The 26930-nt window shown below is 41.4% G+C and overlaps 1 protein-coding gene across 1 annotated transcript in view; it reads right to left on the reverse strand.

Moving 5' to 3' along the window:
* NBAS (NBAS subunit of NRZ tethering complex) overlaps positions 1-26930 on the reverse strand; it is a 351301-nt gene that overhangs the window by 72426 nt on the left and 251945 nt on the right. The gene's annotated exons all lie outside the window — the stretch shown is intronic.

Below are 26930 nucleotides of genomic sequence, written 5' to 3' on the forward strand. Positions count from 1 at the left end.
ATGAATGGGCAAAGAGGACGTGGTACAGATACCCAATGGACTATTACTCTGCCGTAAAAGAGAATGAGATCTTGCCATTTGTGACAACATGGATGGACCTAGAGGGTATTATGCTAAGTGAAAAAAAATTAGAGAAAAACAAAGTCCATATGGAATCTAAAAAACTAAACAACTGAAACAGACCCATAAATACAGAGACCTGGTGGTTGCCAGAGGGGGAAGGGTGGGGAGGTATGGGCAAAATAGGCGAAGGGTTCAAGAGCTACAAACTTCCAGTTATGAAATACACAAGTCACAGGGATGAAAAGTACAGTGCAGGAAATACAGTCAATAATCAGTACCTCTGTATGGGGACCAGTGGTAACTACACTTATTGCGATGAGCACCCCATAATGTACAGAACTGCTGAACCATTATGTTATCACCTGAAACTAATATGACATGGCATGTTGACCACACTTCAATTTCAAAAAAAGAAAAAAAAAAAGATGCTGCGGTTGTCTTCACCTTGGAGTTTCCCTGTCCCCAGGCTGGTACCTTCTGCTCCTTCTCCAGTCATCACCAAAGTGATCATTCTAAAGTGAAAATCTGACAGTGTCACTACTTGGCTTAAAATGTTATGTCTCATCCATGACCTGGATGAAGTCTAAACTCTTTAGCCAGTGACATGAGTTTTAATTACCAGGCCCTTCCTTATCTCTGGAGCCTCCTTCCTATGCTTTCATTGATACCATATTTTTTGTAGTTTACTGAAGGTACTAGGGTTTTTTTTTTTATGCCTTTATTAAAACTGCTAAATCTGTCTGAAATGGTCCTCCCCTTCTAAGCCTTCCCTCCGTGCTACTCATGACAAATATCCTCTTTTATTAGGATTCAGCTCAAATACTTCTTCTACCCTGAGGCCTTTCCCAGCCCTGTTGACCCTGTTGACCCAATTATTAACCATTTCTACCTTGCTTTTTCCACATCATGAATCATGTATCAAATCATCAGTTATGAATCTTTCACTAACTTATCTGTTGACCAGCTTCATCTCTGAAGAGTACCCCCCACTGGCAAGTAGGCAAAAACAACTAGCATCCTGGGGGCGGGGGCAGTTAGACCAGGGTCTTCCTGCAGGTACCAATACTTGCAAAAGCAGTAGGCGCTAGTGCAGAGGAGAGGGCCCACCTTTTTCTTCCAAATTCCTTTGCTGTATAGGCTAGAGAAAGGATTTATAGACTAGCAATTTGGAGGTAAATATGTGTATAAGTTTAAAAGGTCCTCAAACGAGAGAATGGAGTGCACGGAATGAACAAAGAATGGAGAGGTAAAGGGAGCCCATATCACTGACGATCTACAGCTGAACAGTAAACTCAGAACTGAGAAATCTGCCAGAGAAGAGCATTTCAGGAGGGAGGTTATTTTCAGACTTCTCTTCCCCGCTGCCTTTTTTCATGTTAAAATATGCTTTGGTATTTGCTGCACATTATTCTGAGATTGTTTATTTATTCCTCTGCCTTCCTCACGATTTCCACCCGCAGTGGATTTAGAGCCTGCATGCTTCACAGGAAGGAGTGTGCACTCCTTCTTGCATGGATTAAAGAGAAAGCCTGCAAGGGCTGCAGAAACACATTGGCTTGGTGTCCAGCCAGACCCCTCCTCGGGAACTGGGGCAACCTCATTTTTGATCGCACCAGCCAATTTTCAATCTCTGTTACTAATTATTACTTTAGCCAATTTGAAATAATTTTCCAAGCACCCACAGAGAATGAGTTTTCGGTTTGCCAGTCAGGCCAATAATCATGATCGCCCCAGAAGGGCTTTTGCAGCCAAATTTTTCAGGCAAGGTTGCTAACAGAAAGCAAGATCTTGGGAGCAGGGCTCTATGTAAATCTTGACTTTGCCACCTTTAGCTCACAAGACACTGGAGCTGTTCTTCAACTTCCTTAAGATTTAATTTTCTTTTCTGTTAAAATGGTGATAAAGTACTCCCCAGGGCTGGCTGGACAATTCACAGAGCAATGTTACAATATCAGGCTCTTCTTTCTCTTCTGGCATCTGTTTGGAAGGCTGGATGTGAAGAGGTAAATGAAGGCAACTGGTCCACCCCCACCAGTACTCAGGTGCGGACTGGAGGTCTATGGGAGACTCTGGAAGGAAAGATTAGCTCCCCTTACCATTACGGGGGGACACTGACAGACATTTAAGAGCCAACTCTTAGACTTCTACATGTCCTAATATTCACAGTGAATGCATGTCCATGATCTTCCTTCGAGGAAGCAGCCAAAAGGGGCCTGTTAAAGATAGGGTATCTGCTTGGCAACAAACTTCTTCATAATTGGACCACAGCTGATGGGACCAAGGACCAGCACTGCAGCCAGGGGCAGCCACAGAGGCTGGATGATGACCTGCTGGGTGTCTGAGAGTTCTGTCCCACAAGGCTGCTCGACACTGGATAGTGACACAATCAAAAAGGATCCTGTCTGGGGCAATTTTAATAGGCACAGTATGTTTGCGGGGGTGGGGGGGGGAGGTGTGAGTGATTGTAAGTGTGCGGGAAGGAGGGCAGGAAGCGCAAGTGAGCAGGTTTGCACCTCCAGGTCATGAGGTCATGACTTGTGAGCTGTTCACTGAGACAGTCTCCCTTCACTCACATTCTCCATGGACACAGTATTCTTACTGTAATGCCCCACTAACGGAAGTAATCGGACTGGGTAGCAGGGTGCGGGGGGTGGGGGTTGCTCCTTACAGCCTGAAACAAATGCTCACAGAATTCTAAAGCACGGAGCACACTGCACATTTGTCCGAGGAAAGAGTTTCCACATGACTGTCCTCGCTTCAGTGTCACCCAACGCCAACCCCAGGCGCAACACACAGCTTCGTTCTGAGCCACACACAGGTTTACCAGTAAGACGGACGGAGCATGAGGAAAGCTGAGGCTGATCCCCTCATGCCAACTTATGCTTTCAAACGCTTTACACACGGAGTCATTTCTAGGTTGCTGCCCCCACAGAGGCACTCCAGTTTTATCTTTCTAACGACTGTCCTCCACCTGCCCCACTAGCCTGTACAGACATAACGTTATCAGTTTTAAGGCAGATTATTTAAAGCATAGTAACAAGTGAAAATAAATTTGTAAAACAGAGCAGTTTTTGTATAAACAGCATGTTTAGCACAGGGTTTCAGACTATGACAGACTTCAGTTCAAATCCTGGGTCTGGCACTTAAATGCTAGCGGTCTAGGGTAAGCCCTTAACTCCCCTGAGCCTGTTTTTGATGATCTGTCAAATGGGGGGGGGGCATCATTGACCCCATGGGGTTGATACGAAGAGTTTGGAAGATACTGTATGCAGTAGCTCCTGGCACAGCCCTGGCCCTCAAATGCTACTTCTCGCTCCCCTCCTCAGACTGTCCTTCTCCAGCCCATGAGCTGTGCACTGGTGTCCACGGGCTTCTTGCTTATGTGTCTTTTGGGGACTCTTCATAACATAGGCCCACTTGGACCAAACTCTCCAACTTCCTAAAGGTAAGACAGACTTTTCATGGGCTCATGAACCTACAAAAGTACTTAATTATGTCCTGGACTTTACTTATTTCAGCTAATTATGTCCTGGACTTTACTTATTTCAGCTACAGACCTTTCTTCTCAGTTCTGAGAGCAGAACTGTGTCATGCAATCAATGTCAAATTTGGAACCAGGAGACTCGGGTGTGAAAATGGGATTGGACACTTGCTCCTTATTAAAACTTGGGACAATTATCCTTCAGGAATCTGACCTTCTGTGCTGGAGATGATAATGCATGCTCAATTTCCACCCCTACAAGAGATCTGTGAATATCAAATGACATAATGTTTGGGGAAATTATGACACTCAAACTCCGTGATCACTTTCATGCTGCCTTGAATTCTTGGCTCTGTTCATGCATGTTTGCCTTGTGTTCCTAGATCGTAAGCTCACTGAAGGCAGGGATCGCATCTCACATTTCCTTTGGGTTTCCTCCATAAAACTAACATAGGACTCAGTATCAGCAGCAACAACATCATCAGCAGTGACAGCCAACATTAATTTTAATATGTACTACTGCTCAAGCATGGTTCAAATCACTACACTGGTATTGGGTCATTAGGTAAGAAACCTTAATATTTGTACTTCATCATACAGAAATGACTGAACTGAAAAAGAAAGAATTCTAGTAAGTTTTATGAACATATAAATCTTATTAAGGATAAAAACAGGCATCTGGCAAGCAGAAGGCAAACAGCACGGTCAAGTATAGGGAAAGCCAAGGTACTGGAAGGGGAGGTAGGTTTGTCCAAAACATGCAGATTCTAGGGATGGGAGACTTACTAACATTTTGAGAGCTCATAATTAGGGTTATAATTAAAAACTGGGAGAGGCGCTCATTAAAATGCTGGAGGTGGGCAGCCTTCTGACTACATTTCCCTATTTTCCCCACTCTCTTAAATGATTTCTGCTTTGTATCTTCTCCTCTCTCAAATCTTCACTGTCCTTCCTTTATACTCACACTCAGTTTTCTCTCGTTGCTTCTTTTCTGACTGAAGAAATAGAAGCAGTGAGAAGCCAATGGCGTCCATCTCCTACCACTGCATCTGTGCCCATCAGCTCTGCCTCCCTCCTGCTATCATCATGGGAGGCTGACAGGGATGTTGTCCACAGTCAATCGCTCCTTCTGGGCTCTAGGGCCCATCCACTCTCACCAATTACAGCAGAAATTCTTCCCTCTTCTTCCAAAACCATTTTTTCCATTCATTCCTAGTTTTTTTCCATTAATGAACAAAAAACTGTTAAATTAAAAAAAAATCTTAGAAGTCTGTCAGTCTTTGTTGGTTCTTCCTTATCCTCAAATCTTAATGTTGGAGTGCCCCACAGCTTCATCCTCTGCTTTTCTTCTCTACCTACTGACTCCCTCGGGAATATTATCCAGCCACCTGGCTTTGACTCCTCTCTATACACTGACAATTCTGAAATGTTTTTCTGCAGCCAACTTCTCTGTTGACCTCCGGATTCATATACACAGCTGCCTGTCAACAGCCTGACTTGGATATTAAAAGTCATATCGATATTTAAAAAACAAACAAACAAAAATCTTTACTTTGAGATAACTACGGGCTCACGAGACATTGCAAAATAGTACAGACAGATCTCAGTTACCCATGACCCAGCTTCTTCTGATGGTTGACATCTTAAAAAGTCACATCAATTTTAATATTGCAACAAACTCCTGACTACCCCTCCCAAAAGTTATTCCTTCCCAATCTTAGAAAATGGCACCTCTATATAGATGTTCACAACAATACTGATACCATCCTGTATTAACTTTTTCCTCACATCTCACCTCAAATACATCAGCAAATCCCTTTGGTCCTATCTTCCAAATCAAACCAGAATTTGACCACTTCTCATCATTTTTACTGTTACCACCCAAATCCAAACCACTCTCATCTTTTATTTGGAAAACTGCAACTGCCTTCTAAGTGACATCCTTTCTTTCTACCATTCCTCCTACAACATTTTCCAGACAGCAGAATAATCCTGCTAAAATGCCAGGCCCGATCAAACTCTCCAAATTGTTTCTCTCATACAAGGTCCTGCTCTCCTGCTACCTCTTTGACCAGACCTCCTCTCCCATGCTCTCCTCTCTCATTCCCCTTCAGCCATGCTGGCCTCCTTGCTGCTCCTCCAGCATGTTCCCTTGTCAAGATGTTTTACTTCCCCATCCATGTTACCTTTGATAATCAAAGAGCCCATTGCCACCTTACTTCCTTAAGGTCTTTGCTTGAATGTTACTTTCTCAGTAAGGTCTTCTTCGACCATCTTATTTTAAACTGTAGCCATCCTGCATCTTGAGTCCTTTCTAGGTTTATTTTTCACTTGTATTGCCATTTCACATGTCTGAACCTACTCATTCTTGTTTATTGTCTGGTTTCCACCTCTCCCTAATGCATGGTTCCCTAAGGTCACAGGTGTTTGTCTATTCTGTTCAGTGCTAGATAACCAGCACTGAGAACAATTCCTGATACGTAGTAGGCACTGATAATGATTTGTCCATTGTTGTGTAACAAATTACTCAATTTTAGAAGCTAAAAGTGTATTATTTACAGTTTCTATAAATCATGAATCTGGGTATGGCTCTGAATCAAGGTCTCTCCTGAGGTTATAATCAAACGATTGGCCAGGACTGCGGTTTCATATGATGGCCTGGTTGGGTGGCAGGAGGAGATCCACTTTCACGTTGACTCACATAGTTATCAGCAGCCTTGGGCTCTTGCCATATGGAGCTCTTCACCACATGGCAGCTACATTTCCCAAGAGTAAGTCATGCAAGAGAAAGTGAGAAAGAGCACCTAAGAAGGAAGCCACAGTCTTTCTGTAACCTAATTTTCTAAGTGGCAACCCATCATTTCTGCTGTATTCTGTTCATTAGAGGAAAATCAATAAATCCAGCCCACGTTCTAGGAGAGGGGATTACACAGGGGATTAAATACCGGGAGGTAGGGATCATTAAGGGCCATCTTACAAGCTGTCTTCCCCGGCACTCAATAAATATTTGTTCAGTGAATGAACAAATTAACCAATGATGTATACTTGGAAAAAAAAGAAGATCCTAAGTCAAATGGGAAAATCAGATTGACTTCTGTAGGAACTTATGGATTTTTTACTCTTAATAAATGGAAAAAGGGCAGGAAGGACAAATAATCAACTTTGGAAGTATAAACACCATGTAAAACCTTTAAAGGGGGAAACTTTCCTTTCTTTAGAGTCTTGTAATAGACGGTCATTTTTCTCAGGACTATGTATATTTTATTTATATATGAGTAAATTATGTTACATTACATCAAGTTTCAAAAACTGTATTCTCTATCCTTTAAGTATTCTCTGTTCCCATTTATTCTGTGCCTTTGACAGTCATAATGGAAAAAAAAAAAAAAAAAAACACCCAATTCCTTTTTAGGTTTTCTCTTCTATGCTTATCTCCTAAGCTCCTGTTTTTTTGCATTTTTGTCAAGATATAAGATATGTTTATCGGACTAAACTTTCACCCTGCGAAACAGAAGAAAATAGTTCCTTAAAAGCAAAAGCATTCAAGAGCAGGAATGGAAGGATAATGTTTACATCTATAATAATATGCACAGGCTAGCTGAAAGTCAGATGAGAGTAGTATATATCGCACATTTGAAAATCTTGAAATAAACACTACTGGGTATCATTATTAACAAATATACAAAACAGAAGGCCTTCAATAAATGTTGATTGTGTCTTCCTTCCTACACACAGCATTTATTAAACCCTTAAATAGTACTTTTTATATTAACTTATAACTCATCTGTTACACATGCATACATTTGCGCCAATCAACCATGAGCTTCTCAAAGGCAAACTTGGCAGTCTTTTTTTACAGCACCTAGAACAATAGCAATGAAAAAGTACTCACATCAACATTTCCTGAATGTATCTGGCACGAATAAAACTCATTCAGTTCAGAATCAAAGGAGTCAAATGATGGCTAAACCAAAACCAGGTATCAATGGGAAAAATACCCATGAGATTAAAAAAGAAAAAGAAGAAGAAGAGGAGGAAGAGAAAGTTAACATTTAGTCATATTGTAACACTGAGGAAACATTTTGTAATATTTTCATAGTTGAGGTTAGTATGATTAAAAAGTACCAACACTGAACAACATAAATCTGGGGAGGAGGGGGCTAACACCTAAGTATAGCCCACATGAATACAGTTAACTGGTCTCTGACAAAGGAGCAAAGGAAATACAATGGGGTGACGACAGTCTTTTCGACAATTGGTGCTGGAACAACTGGACATCCTTATGTAGAAAAATTAATCTAGACACAGACCTTAGACCCTACACAAAAATTAACTCAAAATGGACCACGGAACCAAATGTAAAACATAAAACTATAAAACTCCTAAAAGATTACAAAAGAAAAAATTCTAGATGACCTTGGATATGGCTGTGAGTTTTTAGATACAGCACCAAAGACAAAACCGGTGAAAAAACTGATTAAATTAAAATTGAAAACTTTCACTCTGCAAAGTTATACAAAATACACAAAGAATTCTTAAAACAATTTTTTTTAAAACAATTGATTAAAAATTGGGCCAAAGACCTTAACAGATACCTCACCAAAGAAGATATAAAGATAGCAAGTGAGTACATAAAAAGATACTCCACATCATGTATCTTCAGGGAAATGCAAACTAAAACAACAATGACATACCACCCCACACCTACTAGACTCGTCAGAATGACTAAGATAGGGAACAGCGGCAACTTAAAATGCTGGCGAGGATGTGGAGCAACAAGAACTTTCATCCATTGCTGGTGGGAATGCAGAATGGTGAAGCCACCTTAAGAGACAGCTGGGCAGTTTCTTACAAAACTAACCATACTCTTAACATATACTCCAATGATCATGCTCCTTGGTATTTACTAAAAGGAGTTGAAAACTTACGTCCACATAAAAACCTGCACCTGAATGTTTATAGCAGCTTGGTTCAAAACTGCAAAACTTGGAAGTGACCAAGATGTCCTTTAACAGGTAAACGGGTATATAAACTGTGATACATCCAACAATAGAATATTATTCAGCACCAAGAAGAGATAAACTATCAAGCCATGAAAAGACACGGAGGAAACTTCAATTCGTATTACTAAGTTTAAGAAGCCAATCTAAGGGGCGCCTGGGCGGCTCAGTCAGTTAAGTGTCTACCTTTGGCTCAGGTCATGATCTCGGGGTCCTGGGATCGAGCCCCACGTCAGGTTCCCTGCTCAGCAGGGAGTCTGCTTCTCCCTCTCCCTCTGTCCTTCCCCCCCAAATTGTGTGTTCTTACTCTCAAATAAATAAAATCTTTAAAAAAAAAAAAGAAGCCAGTCTGAAAAGACCATATAGTGTACACTTCCAACCCTGTAACAGTCTAGAAAAGACAAAACTATGGAGACAGCAGAAAGATCTGTAGTTGCCAGAGGTTGAGGGTAGAGAGTGAATAGGCAGAGAACAGAAAACTTTTAGGGCAATGAAAATATTCTGTATGATATTCTGATGATGGGTTGATGGATACGTGTCATTATACATTTGTCCACACCCCTACAATATATGACACCACGAGTGAGACCTAAGGTAGACTACGGACGATGGGTGATGATGATATGTCACTGTAGGTTCTCCAGTCGTCACAAATGTACCATCTAATGAGGGATGGTGATAATGGGGGAGGCTGTGCCTGGACAGGGGCAAGTGGCATATAGAAATCTCTGTACCTTCCTCTCAATCTTGCTGTGAACGTAAAACTGCTCTTAAAAAACGATGAAGTCTTAAAAAACATAGGAGTATGCCACTTTCCACTCAGGAACAGGAGCTTCAGAAATGCAGTGCTTTCTGAGACAAATGTGGATTAGATATCCTTTCAATTTAAAAAGTCATGATAATCGAAAGATTTGTATTCATTGTTACAATATATACTCCAATAATTGATCCATGTCATTACACACACACACAACCAGTTAATTAGAAACAGAGAAAAATGTAGTTTATTCGGCTTTAAAGTACAAATGTTATATACTGGATAAACTAAAATCCATTTTCTTACAGATAAAAAATATGTACGTGTTATATTTTCAATTTTCAAACCCACGACCCCAAGACCAAGAGTCCCATGCCCTTCTGACTGAACCAGCCAGGCACCCCTAACTTCAGTCCTTCTATAAAACCTTATTATAAAGCCTATGAAGTCTCTAAAACCTTAGTATATGTGAAGGTATCGATAGGTAGAACTACGGTTCCCAAAGATGTCTACGTCCTAATTCTTGGAATCTGTGAATATGCTCCTTACGTGGCAAAGAGACCGTGCAGATATATTAATAGTTCGGACCCTGAGATGGGATGATTATCCTACATTATCTACACGGGCTCCAGTCTCGTCACATGGATTCTTAAATGTGAGAAACTTTCCTGGCTTCTGGTCAGAGAGGAAAATGTGAAGACAGAAGGGTCAGAGAGAGGTTAATGCTGTTGGCTCTGAAGATGGCGGAAAGGAGCCTTAAGCCAAGGAGTGATGGCAGACAGCCTCCAGATATGGGAAAAGGCAAGGAAGTGGATTTGCCCCGAGAGCCTCCAGAGTCCTCAGTTTCTGTCCACCCCCATCTTAGCCCAGTGAAACCCTTGTCAGACTTCTAACCTATGGAAGCGTAAAGCAATACATTTGTGTTCTTTAAGCCTAGTAGTACTCAGTCACAACAGCACTAGGAAACTAAAACACAGAGGGATTATTTTTTTTAAGGGGAACATAAACTGTCAAGGAAAAGATGAATAGAATTAAAACACATGGAATCCAGGTTATTTGAGAAATAAAGAAAAAATGGGGATGAAAAGTCTTGGGTGATACAAGGTATAATTTATTCCATTACCCAAAGAGCAGTCATGGGCAGGAGGAAGTGGCTCTATTTCTCTGTAGTTACAGAAAGGAGGGTGGATCAAAAAGGCAGATGGGAACTACATGGAAGAGAGTAATGAATAGAGGGATTCAACATATGAATGGGTTGCCTCTGAACACAGTGAGTGGGCCCTGCCTAAGGGAGGAAAAGATTACCATTTGCTGAAGACCTCCAACATGGAGTAGATAAGACCAAGATAACTCACTCTGACCTTGAACAAATTACTTAACATCTCACCTTTAGTTTACTCATTTCTAAACTGGGACCTAATGCCATGTTGCAGGGCTTTTGTGATGATTATTAGAGATAAGGTAAAATGTCAAGCCAGTGCCTGGTACATAATAGCAAACAACAAATGGTAGCTTTTATTATCATTATTGTGTAGCAGGGACAGTGATTTCTGTAGATGAGAGAGAACATCTCAGGTCTTATAATTTATTATTATTAGCTTGACATCCATTGGGGTATGTGTGGGAGGGACCATTTTCTCCGACTCTGGAGTGCCTACCTTACCCATAAAGCAGAAGGTTCCCCTACGGACCCCAAGAAATTAAGTTGTGCTTCTTTCAGTACTCAGACAGGAGGGGTGACGTCTGGTGCCACAGGGAGAAGAAATTGATGGTGGGCGGATAGTCCTTTTCCTTTCTTTTTGAGATCTGCCTGACAGGAGGAGACTACACTTTTTTTCTGCTCGTCTCCTTCCAGGGATAAACACTTGTGGGTCAGGCCCAGACTTCGGTTCCAGAGAAGTGAATCTATCCAATACATTCATATGGCTACTGAGCATTTGAAATGTGACTAGTCTGAACTGATATGTGCTTTAAATACACCCTGGATTTCAAAGAGCATTAAAAAGAGAAAGAAAGAGAGAGAGAGAGAAGACATGTCTCATTAGTATTTTTATGTTGGGTAAATGTTGAAATGTTAATGAGGGCGATTTCACCTATTTTATTTTACTTTTCTTAATTTGGCTACTAGAAAATTTCAAATTCCACACAGGGTTCACAGTGAATTTCTACTGGACAGCACTGATCTAGAGGCCACCTATGGGGATGCCATGAATGGAAACCAAGTTGGTAGGCAGTCCTTCTGAGAGAGCACGGAGGCTCTGAAGCTCTAATGTGCTCTTGGCAGAGCTGTCTGAAGGTGTGGAGCACTACAGGGAGCACCACAGAGCACTGCTAGGAACACTGATGTGGAGAGTTGAGCCACAATCGCCACTCCAATTCGACCAAAAACAAAGCTCTTTTGATTTCCAACCACCTGATCTATCTCTTCACTGATCTTAACTTGAGAAGGTGGGTTGTTATTTATTGCTCTTTCCCCATCAAACCCTAAAAACAGGATAGGAATATTTCTATGCTCGCAAAGTAGCACCAACATAAAGTTCAGGGACAAGCACCAAGTAAAGGTCGTGGTCCTCCCTAGGTCCTGAGGGGCACAGGTTTCAAAAACATCTACACTGACTGCAGTTGAGGGTGGTTTTCAACCAAAACGAATACGGGCATGAATGGCAAACTCCCCCAGGAAACTGGTTTCCGAGACACGGAGGACTCCGCAGCAAAGTGGCAGGGACGGCAGCTGTGTGGCACTCAACTGAGAGAACAAGTGCTCCAATGATGACGTGGATATCAGGAAGGCAGAGTGACTACAGACAGGGACATGTAAAATAAATCCATCTCAGATTGGAGACAGCATGGATGGACAGATTTTCCTTCCCTCATGGAGAACACATGCCACAGTTAAGCCCTTGACAGGAGACTTTCTCAACCAATCTCTGGACAAATGGCTTGACCTGATATCCTGGCAAAGCTAAAGCCAGTGGGGTTTCTGGTGTCGACTGTCCTCCCCGGCACCCCACGCACCATTGAGCCACGGGTTCTGCTCTCTAGCATTCTAGGAATGTGTGTTTGGAGTAAACTAAGACCAGAACTCTAGAACCTTGTTTTGCTCAGCTGTTTCAGGGCTGGTCAAGTTGCATGGCTATGGAGCTGATGCTGATATGACTTTTTTTCCCCCCTATTTTTAAAATAAGATGCATAAAAACTTGAGGTGGGATTAATTTAACTTCAGATTTGAGAAGCTATACTACTAAAGAGAAAGAAAGTGTATTTTGCTGAAGGAACCTGCTTTTACCCAGACACCTAAGTCAGACCTCTCTGGCTAAGAGAGCAGAAACAAGGAAAAATCTTCTGTGAGCCTTCCCTCCATGAACTTATGAATTTTTGATTTTGATGTAACTGAACTACAAATAAAAGGGCAAAGAAGATTTTATTTTTAAGATGTCAATTTCTCCTCTGGGAATTTAAATGGGGACTAAAATTGCTGACCTATATTACTTGGCACATTTTCTACTCCCATTCAAGCTCTTGTTTAACTTCTGAGGAGTTTTAATTTTCAGTTGGGCAAAATCTGGGATAGGAAATAAAGAGCAAATTTTTAGCCTTGTCAGAAGAGTCAGAAGAGTGTGCTCTTCTGCTCTATTTCGGAGCTCTCTGGAAGCTATGGCTTAATTGCCACTGTGGGTTTCAGACACTTGTACATATGAGGGGAATGGCCTCACGAAGTGGGGGCCCCGGAACCAGGTTCTGACAGAACCCAGACAACTTTTTCCCCTCGGTGGCAAGAGCTTTTGTTATTAAGCCTATAGTCAGGTCAGGGAGCAAAAAGCCCACTGCCCATTCCTCATCTTCCCATGATAGGGAGCAAAGTTCACTCCAGTCAACGGGAAGAAAACTACAGGAGGAAGACCTGCGGCATCTCTCTCCCTCTGCTCCATTATTGTCCCCACAGGACGGGAGCCAACAGAAGCCGTGAGGAGTGTGGCTCTTCCTGTCCGCAGGCTGCCTGTCCACAGTATGCACTCATTCTCCACTTCTTTCTAGAATGGCCTCTGGGGCAGCACTAACGAGTCAAGTTCCATGTGAGTGTAAAGGTGAGGGGCCCACTAGGCCACAGACCCAGGCCACACTCCCCAACACCAGCTTTCCAACTATAGTTACCAACATTTATTTATTGATGTTTTTGCTCTCACCTTTCTGAATTCTAAAAGTGGGTGTTAGTGAAGGAGGAGAGGAACATGATTAAGCATCACCCTCAACACTACAGCAAACAGACCCCAGAAAAATCACCTTTCCTTGATCTGATATCCTGGCCTAGGAACACAGAGTTGAGGGTCCCTTAGGAGACGCCCCCTTACTCCAAGCCCCTTCTCCTTTCCAACACGTCTCTCAGACATCTCCCAGGGAGCTCCCCGCTAAGCTCGATTAACAATAAAAGATAAATGTGCTGGCTAAAAAAAAATTATAAAAACTAAAATGTGAAGAAAGAAAAAATATAGTGCACAGTTCACAAATTCAAAGGGTGGTGTAATGGCATAACCAGGCACACACTCCACCTTGCATTTTCAAATTATTTATAATATTTCCACATCCGGAAAGGTGATGAAAAATTAATCTGCTTTGGGGCACCTGGGTGGCTCAGTTGGTTAAGCATCTGACTCGATTTCAACTCAGGTCATGACCTCAGGGTTGAGACTGAGCCCTGAGTCAGGGCCTGTGCTGAGCATGGAGCCTGCTGGAAATTCTCTCTCTCCCTCTGCCCCTCTCCCCAACTCTCTCCCTCTAAGAAAAAAAGAAAAGACATTAATCTTTTTTAAGGAACTGAAAATTTAGGGTAATCCTGTATGCACTTACCAGAACATATTTTCATTATTCTTATTGATATTATAAATATTTAGGAAGCTGAAATGATCTCTCACATAGGCATCAAAGACAGCTGTAGTTTTGGTAACAATAACCTAGGACAGTGATTCTCAGTGTGGGCCACACACCACAAGAGTCCAAGACTCTTTCGAGCAGTCTGCTAAGTCAAAATTATTTTGAGGAAACTAAGACATTGTTTATCTTTTTTCACTGTATTGACATTTACAGGTTGGTAAAAAAAAGCAATGGTGGCTGAAAGCGTGAGAACTTAGCACAGATCAAGGGAGTGGCACCAGATTGGACTAAGAGCCACTGTGTTCTTCGCAGGCAAATTTTCACTTAAGAATGTTCTTGATGAAGGAGTAAAAATGATTAATTTTATGAAACCTCAACCATTGAGTGAACATTTTTTTCAGAGTCTGTATGAAGAACTGACATATACACACAAGGCACTTCACCGTATACCGAAGCATAATAAGGAAAAAGCGTTTGTGTGATGGTTTGAATTACGAGCTCAAGTAGCTGCTTTTTGCATGCATCACCATTTCTGCTTAAAAGTACAACTAATAGAAAACTCTGGTTATTTAGACTTGGATATTTGGCAGACATTTTCTCCAAAGTGAACAAAATGAGCCTGTCACTTCAAGGAAAACAATTCATAGTACTTGCTGCCACTGATAAAATTTGAGCTGTCAAGCAAAAAATTAGAACTTTGGAAAACTTGTATCTACCACGGTGAGACTGACAGCTTCCCAATACTTAAGGACTCATCTGCTGAGATGAGAGCTCATATTAATGCATGTGACTTTGTTGATATTATATAATGCAATTTATCAACATTTGGATGATCTGCATAACTCAGTGGATCACTATTTTCCAAAGCTCTAATGCATTATATTACAAACCATACATGAGTAAAAGATCCATTCAAAGTACAATATAGACCAGTGATTTTAATGTAACAGAGTACAAAGTGTACAATGATGTAGTTTTAGATTCCACATTGCAACTGGCCTCTAAGAATCTACCACTTGTTGAGTTTCAGTGCAGTATCAAAGGGGAACACCCCAAGTTATGGGCTATGAAAGAACTTCTCCCTTTCCCAACCTGTGTAAGGCTGGATTTTCTTCATTTACTTCAACCCAAACAACAAACCTAATGCAGAAAAAAAACACAAGAATCCAGCTGTGTTCTATTAAGCAAGACATGTAAATATAAAATAATGTCAGTCTTCCATTAATCTTTTTTCTTTGGAAATAGTTATTTTCCATTAAAATATGCTATTCATGTCGACCTATAACAGGTCTATCATTGATAGTTTTAAGTGAATTAAATATTTCCAAAGTTTCCTGGTTTTAATCTCTAATATGGTATATATCAATATATATAACCTTAATAAACAGAAGTTCTTTATAGTCTTCAATAATTTTTAAGAATGTTAAGGCACCCAGAGATCAAAAGGTTTTACAATCACCAATTTTCATAATAATTGTTTAAACAACACTTGAGGAGTTCCTACTTCATACCGTACTAGGAACTGCAGAATTAGATAAAAGGTACCACCCCTAGCCTCAAAGAATTTCTACTTTCATACGGAGTGTAATTCTCAATTATAATAATTTTACTATAAAGAAAAAAAACATGTTGTGCACCTGGCTCATTCAGTTGGTGCAGCATGCGACTCTTGACCTTGGGGTGGTGAGTTGGAGCCTCATGTTGGGTGTACAGCTTAACAAGAAAATCTTCAAAAAAAAATTTTTTTTAACTTTCTTAGGAATGTCTTTTACATCTTAATGTTGTCAATGCCAACTAATGTTGTATATGGTATACAGCTAATGCCTAAATACTTAGTGATTCAGTCTGAAATCTACACAATACGCATTTGATTTGTGCATCAGAAAGTCATGTATCATGCCATGCAATTAGGTAATATGCATTATCTAACTATTTTTAGTGGTTTCAGACACTGATTGCTCATTATGGTGAAAAATGTGCTGCCATTCTTTGTTAAGAGATAATATTAGCACTGTGAAGACCCTGAAGTTACTGCTATATTGCAGCCTTTGATTGAGACAAACTTAGAAAATACATTTGATTTTTATTTTATTTTTTTAAAGATTTTATTTATTTTATTTTGACAGAGAGAGAGAGAGAGAGACAGCAAGACAGGGAACATGAGCAGGGGGAGTGGGAGAGGGAGAAGCAGGCTTCCTGCAGAGCAGGGAACCCGACGTGGGCCTCAATCCCAGGACCCTGGGATCATGACCTCAGCCAAAGGCAGACACTTAACGACTGAGCCACCCAGGCACCCCTGATTTTTAGGTCATATGTTTTTTAAGACAAATCGACTCTTCCAGATTTTTAAAGCAAATAATCTGGATAATAGAATAAGGAAGAAACAGCAGCTTATTTCAAGAACAGTCATAATATGAAAAACAGATTCTCTTACACTGTTTCTATAGCTCTAGAAAGCAGAACCAAAAAGTGGAAACTATAAGAAGCCCAAAGAAAAATCCTTTATACACATAAGCACACACATACACACACACACACACACACACACACAAGGGGTAGTTATCAATAGATACGATGCTTGAGGGTCAGAGGTCAGACTAGATAAGAGGTTCCAAATATTCTTCCCACTCTAACCCAAAGGAGATAGCCTGTTCCCATCAGAAACAAATGGTGGGAGCTGGAACAGAGGGCTCATGTGGGGTGGGCTGCGGGTGGTAAATGCCCATCCAATTCCAGGTTGAGAAGCACCAGGCAGGATGACAGAAGGCCTCTTCTAGTTCTATGACGCTCTGGGGCTTCTCAAGAAGGGTCCTAAGCGAACTCCTGGGGAGCATCTCATAGGTGAGAGGGGTATTTCCCGTGTCCTTAATTATGGACGCAGCTCTCCCAACAACCGGAAGTGTGTGGGAACCATGAAAGGCTGGGATGAAGATGAAGGCTGAGATTGCACAGAAGTCGCCCTTATCCAACCACATCACATCTGAACCAAGCACATAGTGTTCTGACCTGAATTTTAGCTTCTTTGACCATTTTCCTGGATTTCTAACCTACTACCTTGCTCTCTGTCTCTTCTAAAAAACGTTTCTAATTGCTGAACTGGAAAAGATATAGGAAAGCAACTCTTACCTGACTCCACAAAAATGAAACAATTTAGATTTAGAGCAAATGCTCCAAATTTAGACATTCATATTCTCCCTTCTGCATATTCATCACCTCAAATGTCATGCAAATTAAATCTCTGCCTACATGACATCATACCATGTAGTGAATATTTTCCTTAGAATTTCCACAAATTTTACTAATGCAAATGGCAAGTGAATGACAATTATCTTGAATGTAAAGGGCCTTCTCTGCTTTATTCCATCAGAGGATGGGTACTAAGTGCAGGCTTTACAGATACTCCTGTCTGAATTCTAGCATCTGAACAACTGCTTGCTGTTCTTGTTACACACTCTAGAATTAGCTTACTAGCTCTTTCCATAAGATCGGTTTTGAATTAGGGGCGGAGCAAGATGGCGGAGGAGTAGGAGACCTGGATTTCATCTGGTCTCAGGAATTCAGCTGAATAGGGATCAAACCATTCTGAACACCTACGAACTCAACAGGAGACCGAAGAAGAGAGCAGCAACAACTCTCTGAACAGAGAAGCAACCACTTCCTGGAAGGTAGGACGTGCGGAGAAGTGAATCCGAGCCGATATTCGGGAGGATAGACGGCGGGGGAGGGGGCCTCCGTCGGCCGCTTCTGGCAAGTGCTAGAGCCGCGGAGCACAAAATCGGAACTTTTAGAAGTCGGCTCCGCTGAGGGACGTCGCTCCAGTGGCTAAGCGGGGGGTGGAACCCTCGTGGGACAGTGTGGTCTCAGGACTTTCGGGGTCACAGGAAGACCGGGGGTGCCTGAGTGCGGCAGAGCTCCCGGGTATCGGAGCGGGGAAGCCGGCTGCAGAGACAGAGCCGAGGCACGGGCTCTCAGCTCGGGGTGGCCATAAACCGTGATCCGCGGCCCAGTCGGGCCACTGCTCCTCCAGCAGGGACCCAACGAGCGGCAGAGCTGGGGAGACTCCCCTTCCTCCCCCGGGAGGAGCGGCGCGGGAGCGCACCGCAGGGATCTGCTGGGTTTGGAGACTCCACACGGGGTCGGGTGCCAGACATAGAAACGCTCGGTCACAGGCCGGGTGAGCACGGAGTGCGGCCGGAGACCGGGGACACGGGAGTGACTGCTTTTCTCTGGGGGCGCACTGAGGAGCGGGGCCCCGAGTTCTCAGCTCCTCCGGGCGGAGATTGGGAGGCCAAGATTTTCACCCTGGTCCTCCAAACCTGTACCAGAGCTTGCAGGGAACAAAAGCTCCTGAGAGAAAACCCCAGCAGTTTGCTTAGCCTGGACCGACAAGGGTGGGGCAATTCCACCTCGGGCAAAGACATTTGGGAACCACGGCAACAGGCCCCTCCCCCAGAAGATCAGCACCAACAACCAGCAAGCCAAGACCAAGTTTACCGATCAAGGAGAACGGGAGAACTCCAGCGCTAGGGGAATACTGCACATAGAATTCATGGCTTTTTTTACCATGATTCATTAGTTTATCAAAGTTAATTTTTTTAACTGTTTTTTTTTAAATTTTTCTTTTTCCCTTTTTCAACCAACATCTTATCAACCCCTCTTTTAAAAAAAAACATTTTTTATTTTTCATTTTTAGAGTCATAGTTTATCCGTTCATAGTAGTTACCCTTATTTCTGGCATATATATATAAGTTGTTCTCTCTTTAAAATTTTGAGATACAGTTTCTTCTAACAGATCAAAATATATCCTAAATCACTAGTGTATGGCTTTGTTCTAGTCTCCTGCCTGATCACATTCTCTCCTTTTTTTCTTTTTTTTTTTATATCTTCTTTCTTTTTTCAAACAACTTCTTATCATATCAATTCCTTTTATAAAATCTTTTATACTTTTCATCTTTACATTCATCTTCCATCCCTTCATTGTATCAACCCTTATTTTGTACATATATAAGTCTTTCTTCCTATAAAATTTTAGGAGGCACATTCTTCTAACAGACCAAAATACACCCAAAATCTAGTGTGTGGCACTGATCTATGCATTAGCCTGATCATATTTGATCATATTCTGCTTTTTTTGTATTGTTCTATTTTGTTTTTATCTTTTTCTTTTTTCTTTCTTTCACTTTCTTTTCCCCCGGTTTCAAGTCTTTTCTGATTTGTATAGAGTATATTTGCTGGGGACGTTGTTAACCTGTTAGCATTTTGTTCTCATTCATTTATTCTCCTCGGGACAAAATGACAAGACGAAAAAAATCACCTCAGCAAAAAGAACAAGAGGTAGTACCATCTGCCAGGGACCTACTCAATACGGACATTAGTATGATGTCAGACCTAGAGTTCAGAATCATGACTTTAAAGATGCTAGCTGGGCTTGAAAAAAGCATGGAAGTTATTAGAGAAACCCTTTCTGGAGAAATAAAAGAACTAAAATCTAACCAAGTCAAAATCAAAAAGGCTATTAATGAGGTGCAATCAAAAATGGGGGCACTAACTGCTAGGATACGTGAGGCAGAAGAGAGAATCAGCGATATAGAAGACCAAATGATGGAAAATAAAGAGGCTGAGAAAAAGAGAGAGAAACAACTACAAGATCACGAGGGCAGAATTTGAGAGATAAGCAATACGATAAGACGAAACAACATGAGGATAATTGGGATCCCAGAAGAAGAAAAAAGAGAGAGGCAGAAGGTATATTGGAGCAAATAATAGCAGAGAACGTCCCTAATGTGAGGAAGGAAACAGGCATCAAAATCCAGGAGGCACAGAGAACCCCTCTCAAAATCAATAAAAATAGGTCAACACCCTGACATCTAATAGTAAAACTTACGACTCTCAGAGACAATGAGAAAATCCTGAAAGCATCTCGGGAGAAGAGATATGTAACCTACAATGGTGGAAATTAATTAGATTGGCAACAGACCTATCCACAGAGAGCTGGCAGGCCAGAAAGAACTGGCATGATATCTTCAGAGCACTAACCGAGAAAAATATACAGCCAAGAATACTATACCCAGCTAGGCTCTCATTGAAAACTGAAGGGAGAGATAAAGAGCTTCCAGGACAAACAAAAACTAAAGGAATTTGCAAACACAAAACCAGCCCTGAAAGAAATATTGAAAGGGGTCCTCTAAGCAAAGAGAGAGCCTAAAAGCAGCATAGATCAGAAAGGACCAGACAATATACACTCACAGTCACCTTATAGGCAATACAATGGCACTAAATTCATACCTTTCAATAGTTACCCTGAATGTAAATGGGCTAAAAGCCCCAATCAAAAGACACAGGCTATCAGATTGGATTCAAAAACAAGACCCATCAATATGCTGTCTGCAAGAGACTCATTTTACACCCAAAGACACCCCACATTGAAAGTGAGGGGGTGGAAAACCATTTACCATTCTAATGGACACCAAAAGAAAGCTGGGGTGGCAATCCTTCTATCAGACAAATTAGATTTTAAAACAAAGACTGTAATAAGAGATGAGTAAGGAAACTATATCCTACTTAAAGGGTCTATCCAACAAGAAGATCTAACAATTGTAAATATCTATGCCCCTAACGTGGGAGCAGCCAATTATATAAGGCAATTAATAACAAAAGCAAAGAAACACATCTACAACAATACAATAATAGTGGGGGACTTTAACACCCCCCTGACTCAAATGGACAGATCATCCAAGCAAAAGATCAACAAGGAAATAAAGACTTTAAATGACACACTGGACCAAATGGACTTCACAGACATATTCAGAACATTCCATCCCAAAGCAACGGAATACACATTCTTCTCTAGTGGCTATGGAACATTCTTCAGAATTGATCACATCCTAGGTCACAAATCAGGTCTCAACCGCTACCAAAAGATTGGGATTATTCCCTGCATATTTTCAGACCACACTGCTTTGAAACAAGAACTCAATCACAAGAGGAAAGTCGGAAAAACTCAAATACATGGAGGCTCAAGAGCATCCTACTAAACAATGAATGGGTCAACCAGGAAATTAAAGAAGAATTAAAAAAATTCATGGAAACCAATGAAAATGAAAACACAACTGTTCAAAATCTTTGGGATACAGCAAAGGCAGTCCTGAGAGGAAAGTATAGAGCAATACAAGCCTTTCTCAAGAAACAAGAAAGGTCTCAAATATACAACTTAACCCTACACCTAAAGGAGCTGGAGAAAGAACAGCAAATAAAGCCTAAACCCAGCAGGAGAAGAGAAATAATAAAGATCAGAGCAGAAATCAATGAAATAGAAACCAAAAGAACAGCAGAACACATCAATGAAACTAGGAGCGGGTTCTTTGAAAGAATTAACAAGATGGATAAACCCCTGGCCAAACTTATCAAAAAGAAAAGAGAAATGACCCAAATCAACAAAATCATGAATGAAAGAGGAGAGATCACAACCAACACCAAAGAAATACAAACAATTATAAGAACATATTACGAGCAACTCTATGCCAGCAAATTAGATAACCTGGAAGAAATGGGTGCATTCCTAGAGATGGATAACTACCAAAATCGAACCAGGAAGAAATAGAAAACCTGAACAGACCTATAACCACTAAGGAAACTGAAGCAGTCATCAAAAATCTCCCAACAAACAAAGGCCCAGGGCCAGATGGCTTCCCAGGGGAATTCTATCAGACATTTAAAGAAGAATTAATACTTATTCTCCTGAAACTGTTCCAAAAAATAGAAATGGAAGGAAAACGTCCAAACTCATTTTATGAGGCCACCATTACCTTAATCCCAAAACCAGACAAAGACCCCAACAAAAAGGAGAATTACAGACCAATATCCTTGATGAACATGGATGCAAAAATTCTCTCCAAAATACTAGCCAATAGGATCCAACAGTACATTAAAAGGATTATTCACCATGACCAAGTGGGATTTATCCCTGGGCTGCAAGGCTGGTTCAACATCCGCAAATCAATCAACGTGATACAATACATTAACAAAAGAAAGAACAAGAGTCATAGGATCCTCTCAATAGATGCAGAAAAACCATTTGACAAAGGACAGCATCCTTTCTTGATCAAAACTCTTCAGAGTATAGGGATAGAGGGTACAGACCTCAATATCATAAAAGCCATCTATGAAAAACCTACAGCGAATATCATTCTCAATGGGGAAAGGCTGAGAGCTTTTCCCCTAAGGTCAGGAACGCGGCAGGGATGTCCACTCTCACCACTGCTATTCAACATAGTATTAGAAGTCCTAGCCACAGCAATCCGACAACAAAAAGAAATCAAAGGCATCCACATTGGCAAAGAGGAAGTCAAACTCTCACTCTTTGCAGATGATATGATACTGTATGTGGAAAACCCAAAAGACTCCACCCCAAAACTGCTAGAACTCATACAGGAATTCAGTAAAGTGGCAGGATATAAAATCAATGCACAGAAATCAGTGGCATTCCTATACACCAACAACAAGACAGAAGAGAGACAAATCAAGGAGTCGATCCCATTTACAATTGCACCCAAAACCATGAGATACCTAGGAATAAATTTAACCAAAGAGGCAAAGGATCTGTACTCAGAAAACTATAAAATACTCATGAAAGAAATTGAAGAAGACACAAAGAAATGGAAAAGCGTTCCATGCTCATGGATTGGAAGAACAAACATTGTGAAAATGTCAATGCAACCTAGGAGCAATCTACACATTCAATGCAATCCCCCCATCAAAATACCATCCAGTTTTTCAAAGAAATGGAACAAATCATCCTAAAATTTGTATGGAACCAGAAGAGACCCCGAATAACCAGAGGAATCTTGAAAAAGAAAAGCAAAGCTGGTGGCATCACAATTTCGGACTTCCAGCTCTATTACAAAGCTGTCATCATCAAGACAGTATGGTACTGGCACAAAAACAGACACATAGATCAATGGAACAGAATCGAGAGCCCAGAAATGGACCCTCAACTCTATGGTCAACTTATCTTTGACAAAGCAGGAAAGAATGTCCAGTGGAAAAAAGACAGTCTCTTCCACAAATGCTGTTGGGCAAACTGGACAGCCACATGCAGAAGAATGAAACTGGACCATTTCTTTACACCACACACAAAAATAGACTCCAAATGGTTGAAAGACCTAAACGTGAGACAGGAGTCCATCCAAATCCTAAAGGAGAACACAAGCAGCAACCTCTTCGACCTCAGCTGCAGCAACTTCTTCCTAGAAACATCGCCAAAGGCAAGGGAAGCAAGGGCAAAAATGAACTATTGGGATTTCATCAAGATAAAAAGCTTTTGCACAGGAAAAGAAACAGTTCACAAAACCAAAGACAGAATGGGAGAAAATATTTGCAAATGACATATCAGATAAAGGGCTAGTATCCAAAATCGATAAAGAACTTATCCAACTCAACACCCAAAGAAAAAAATCATCGAATCAAGAAATGGGCAGAAGACATGAACAGACATTTTTCCAAAGAAGACATCCAAATGGCCAACAGACACATGAAAAAGTGCTCCACATCGCTCGGCATCAGGGAAATCCAAATCAAAACCTCAATGAGATACCACCTCACACCAGTCAGAATGGCTAAAAGTAACAAGTCAGGAAACGACAGATGTTGGCAGGGATGCGGAGAAAGGGGAACCCTCCTACACTGTTGGTGGGAATGCAAGGTGGTGCAACCACTCTGGAAAACAGTATGGAGGTTCCTCAAACAGTTGAAAATAGAGCTACCGTACGATCCAGCAATTGCACTACTGGGTATTTACCCCAAAGATACAAATGTAGGGATCTGAAGGGGTACGTACACCCCGATGTTTATAGCAGCAATGTCCACAATAGCCAAACTGTGGAAAGAGCCAAGATGTCCATCGACAGATGAACGGATAAAGAAGAGGTGGTATATATACACAATGGAATATTATGCAGCCATCAAAAGGAATGAGTTCTTGCCATTTGCAACGACGTGGATGGAACTGGAGGGTGTTATGCTGAGTGAAATAAGTCAATCAGAGAAAGACATGTATCATATGACCTCACTGATATGAGGAATTTTTAATCTCAGGAAACAAACTGAGGGTTGCTGGAGTCGTGGGGGGTGGGAGGGATGGGGTGGCTGGGTGATAGACATTGGGCAGGGTATGTGCTATGGTGAGCGCTGTGAATTGTGCAAGACTGTTGAATCACAGATCTGTACTTCTGAAACAAATAATGCAACATATGTTAAGAAAAATGGAAAAGAAGAAGATAGCAGGAGGGGAAGAATGAAGGGGAGTAAATCGGAGGGGGAGACGAACCATGAGAGACAATGTACTCTGAACAACAAACTGAGGGTTCTAGAGGGGAGGAGGGGGATGGGTTAGCCTGGTGATGGGTATTAAAGAGGGCACATTCTGCATGGAGCACTGGGTGTTATGCACAAACAATGAATCATGGAACACTACATCAAAAACTAATGATGTAATGTATGGTGATTAACATAACAATAAAAAAATTTTAAAAAAAAAGTTCGGTTTTGAATTAAATGTGGGCATACGTTTGAAAATTGCACCCTATATATGAGTACTATACACTTATTTTACATTTTTAACATCATGTAGGAGCTGTAGGAACATCTGGTGTTTTGCAAATTTGGCCAAATCCAGTTTCACTTCCTTTTCCAAATGTGTCCTCTGACATGTAAGGGTTGTATTTTAATTTGAATTTCTCTTGCTCTCACTCACTCTAGCACAGTATTGTATGATTTCAAGCAAGCCTTGTATCTAAACTTTTTATTTTTTTCCTCTCTCAATGGAAAATTAAAAGCTTGCCAATTAATAAAATGAGGGAAAACATAAAGCTAGACTAAAGATGTAAAATTAACTTTAAGTGCCTCCACCTCACTTTTCTATAGTTTACCTGACTCCGTAGAAAACCATCTCTTGAGATAGTTTACTAGACAAGAGTACCTTGCTAAGGATTATACCATCTGAACTAAGAGAAAGCAATGCCATAATTAACTGACTCGCTCTCTGTTGGATTAGCCAGGCATCTTTTCCTCAGGAAAAATGCACCTATGTGCACAAACAACTGTGGCTTACATTCTCAGGTGGTGGGAGGGTATCTGAAGGTTTAAGTAAGAAACTAAGGTGATGAGAATGTGCTGTAACTGCATAAATCTGACTTAAAACATCATAAATAAAAACGAACACTCATAGTGGATTCTACATCCAACTCTTCTGTTTAATCATGAGTCAATAACTGCTGCTGGAAAATCTAGAACTGTCTGTCCATGTCCATATACATGCTCACAATTAGCATATGGCCTCGGTCATGGAGCTAGTCTTTATTGCTGCCCTCACGTAAAATACTGAAAAGCTGCTTCAGCATAAGGGGAAGGAAACGGCCTTGGAATGAAGGACCCTCTGTCTTCCTGGCTTCCCACCTTGTCTGTTTGCTTGTGTAGCCCCTGTAGCCAGTTCACGGTCCCACTTCTAGAGCCTTTTCCTTGGATTTCGACTCCCCAGTTGGTTCATTCCCTTCCCTCGATACATACCTCCTACATTGCTAATACATACAGTCAGAACTGTGACCCTCTTCTCATTCTTGGGAGATTCAAAACCCGTGTTTGCTGGACTCTTATCTTTTCCCATATTTGCCAGGTTCCTGCCTGGCCTTCTTCATTTAGACTCAGCCCTGCTCTGGACACATCCAGTGAAAGGCTTCTCCACTGGACTGAACATCCTTGGGGCTCTCTGGTCCCTGCCTTCCCACAGTTCCTAGAATGGCTCCGGGCCCTTGACTCTAGCTGCTTGTTCCGAGACTCCTTAGATACACTACAGTTAAGAGCAAGGACCCTCGAAAAAAGCCTTCCTGACCTCAGGGTGTGGCTCCTCTACTATCAAACTCACCTCGTGGAGTCTCACTTTCCTCACCTGTCAAAATGGGAGTAATAATATTATCTGCAACACAGATAACTCGGCCACAAGGAGGCAGAGGTCTAGCAGATTCCTCAGTCTAAACCACAGAACTATTAATTGGCAGGTTCAAAGTTCAAGGCAGGTTTACAGGACTCGAAACTTGTACTCTTTTCAAATATATGATATCTCCCTTTGAAATCTTTAGTTTCTTCCTTAAAAACAACAGAAATGATCATCTCCTTTTCATAGCAGTGCTCATAGAATTTAAAACCAAGTTATTAACTGAAGTACTTGAGTTCTAATAATAAGGACATGAAATCCTCAGTTATCCACAACTGTTGATCTAACAAGTTAGTTAGAACTAGAAATCCCAGGGCACCTTGGTGGCCCAGTCGGTTGAGCATCTGCCTTCGGCTCAAGTCATGGTCCCAGGGTCCTGGGATGGAGCCCCGCATTGGGCTCCCAGCTCAGCGGGGGGCCTGCTTCTCCCTCTGCCCCATGCTCGTGTTCACTCTCTCTCTCTCTCTCTCTCTCAAATCTCTCTCAAATAAAGACTTTAAAAAAAGTAAAATTAAAAAAAAACAAAACTAGAAATCCCCACAGATGTTTGAACCTCTACCTGTGCCAACCTCCAAATGAATGACTTGAATTCTTAAGCCTTTACAGTAAATTTTCAAGATAATATTAGCCACAGTAAAAATTCTTGTGGTAAGATACTGGGGGGACTTGCCAATCAACTTGGGGAAAAAGAAAGCAGCAGCAAAGCAGATGAGGAGGAAGTTCCAAAGGCAACAGAGCTCAGCAGCTGAGAGCAGAGGTAGGAGGCTGTCTAGG

The sequence above is a fragment of the Eumetopias jubatus genome, unplaced genomic scaffold, assembly GCF_037043125.1.
Source record: "Eumetopias jubatus isolate StellerSeaLion01/CBP00866 unplaced genomic scaffold, mEumJub1_p1.0 scaffold_9, whole genome shotgun sequence".
Lineage (NCBI taxonomy): Eukaryota > Metazoa > Chordata > Mammalia > Carnivora > Otariidae > Eumetopias > Eumetopias jubatus.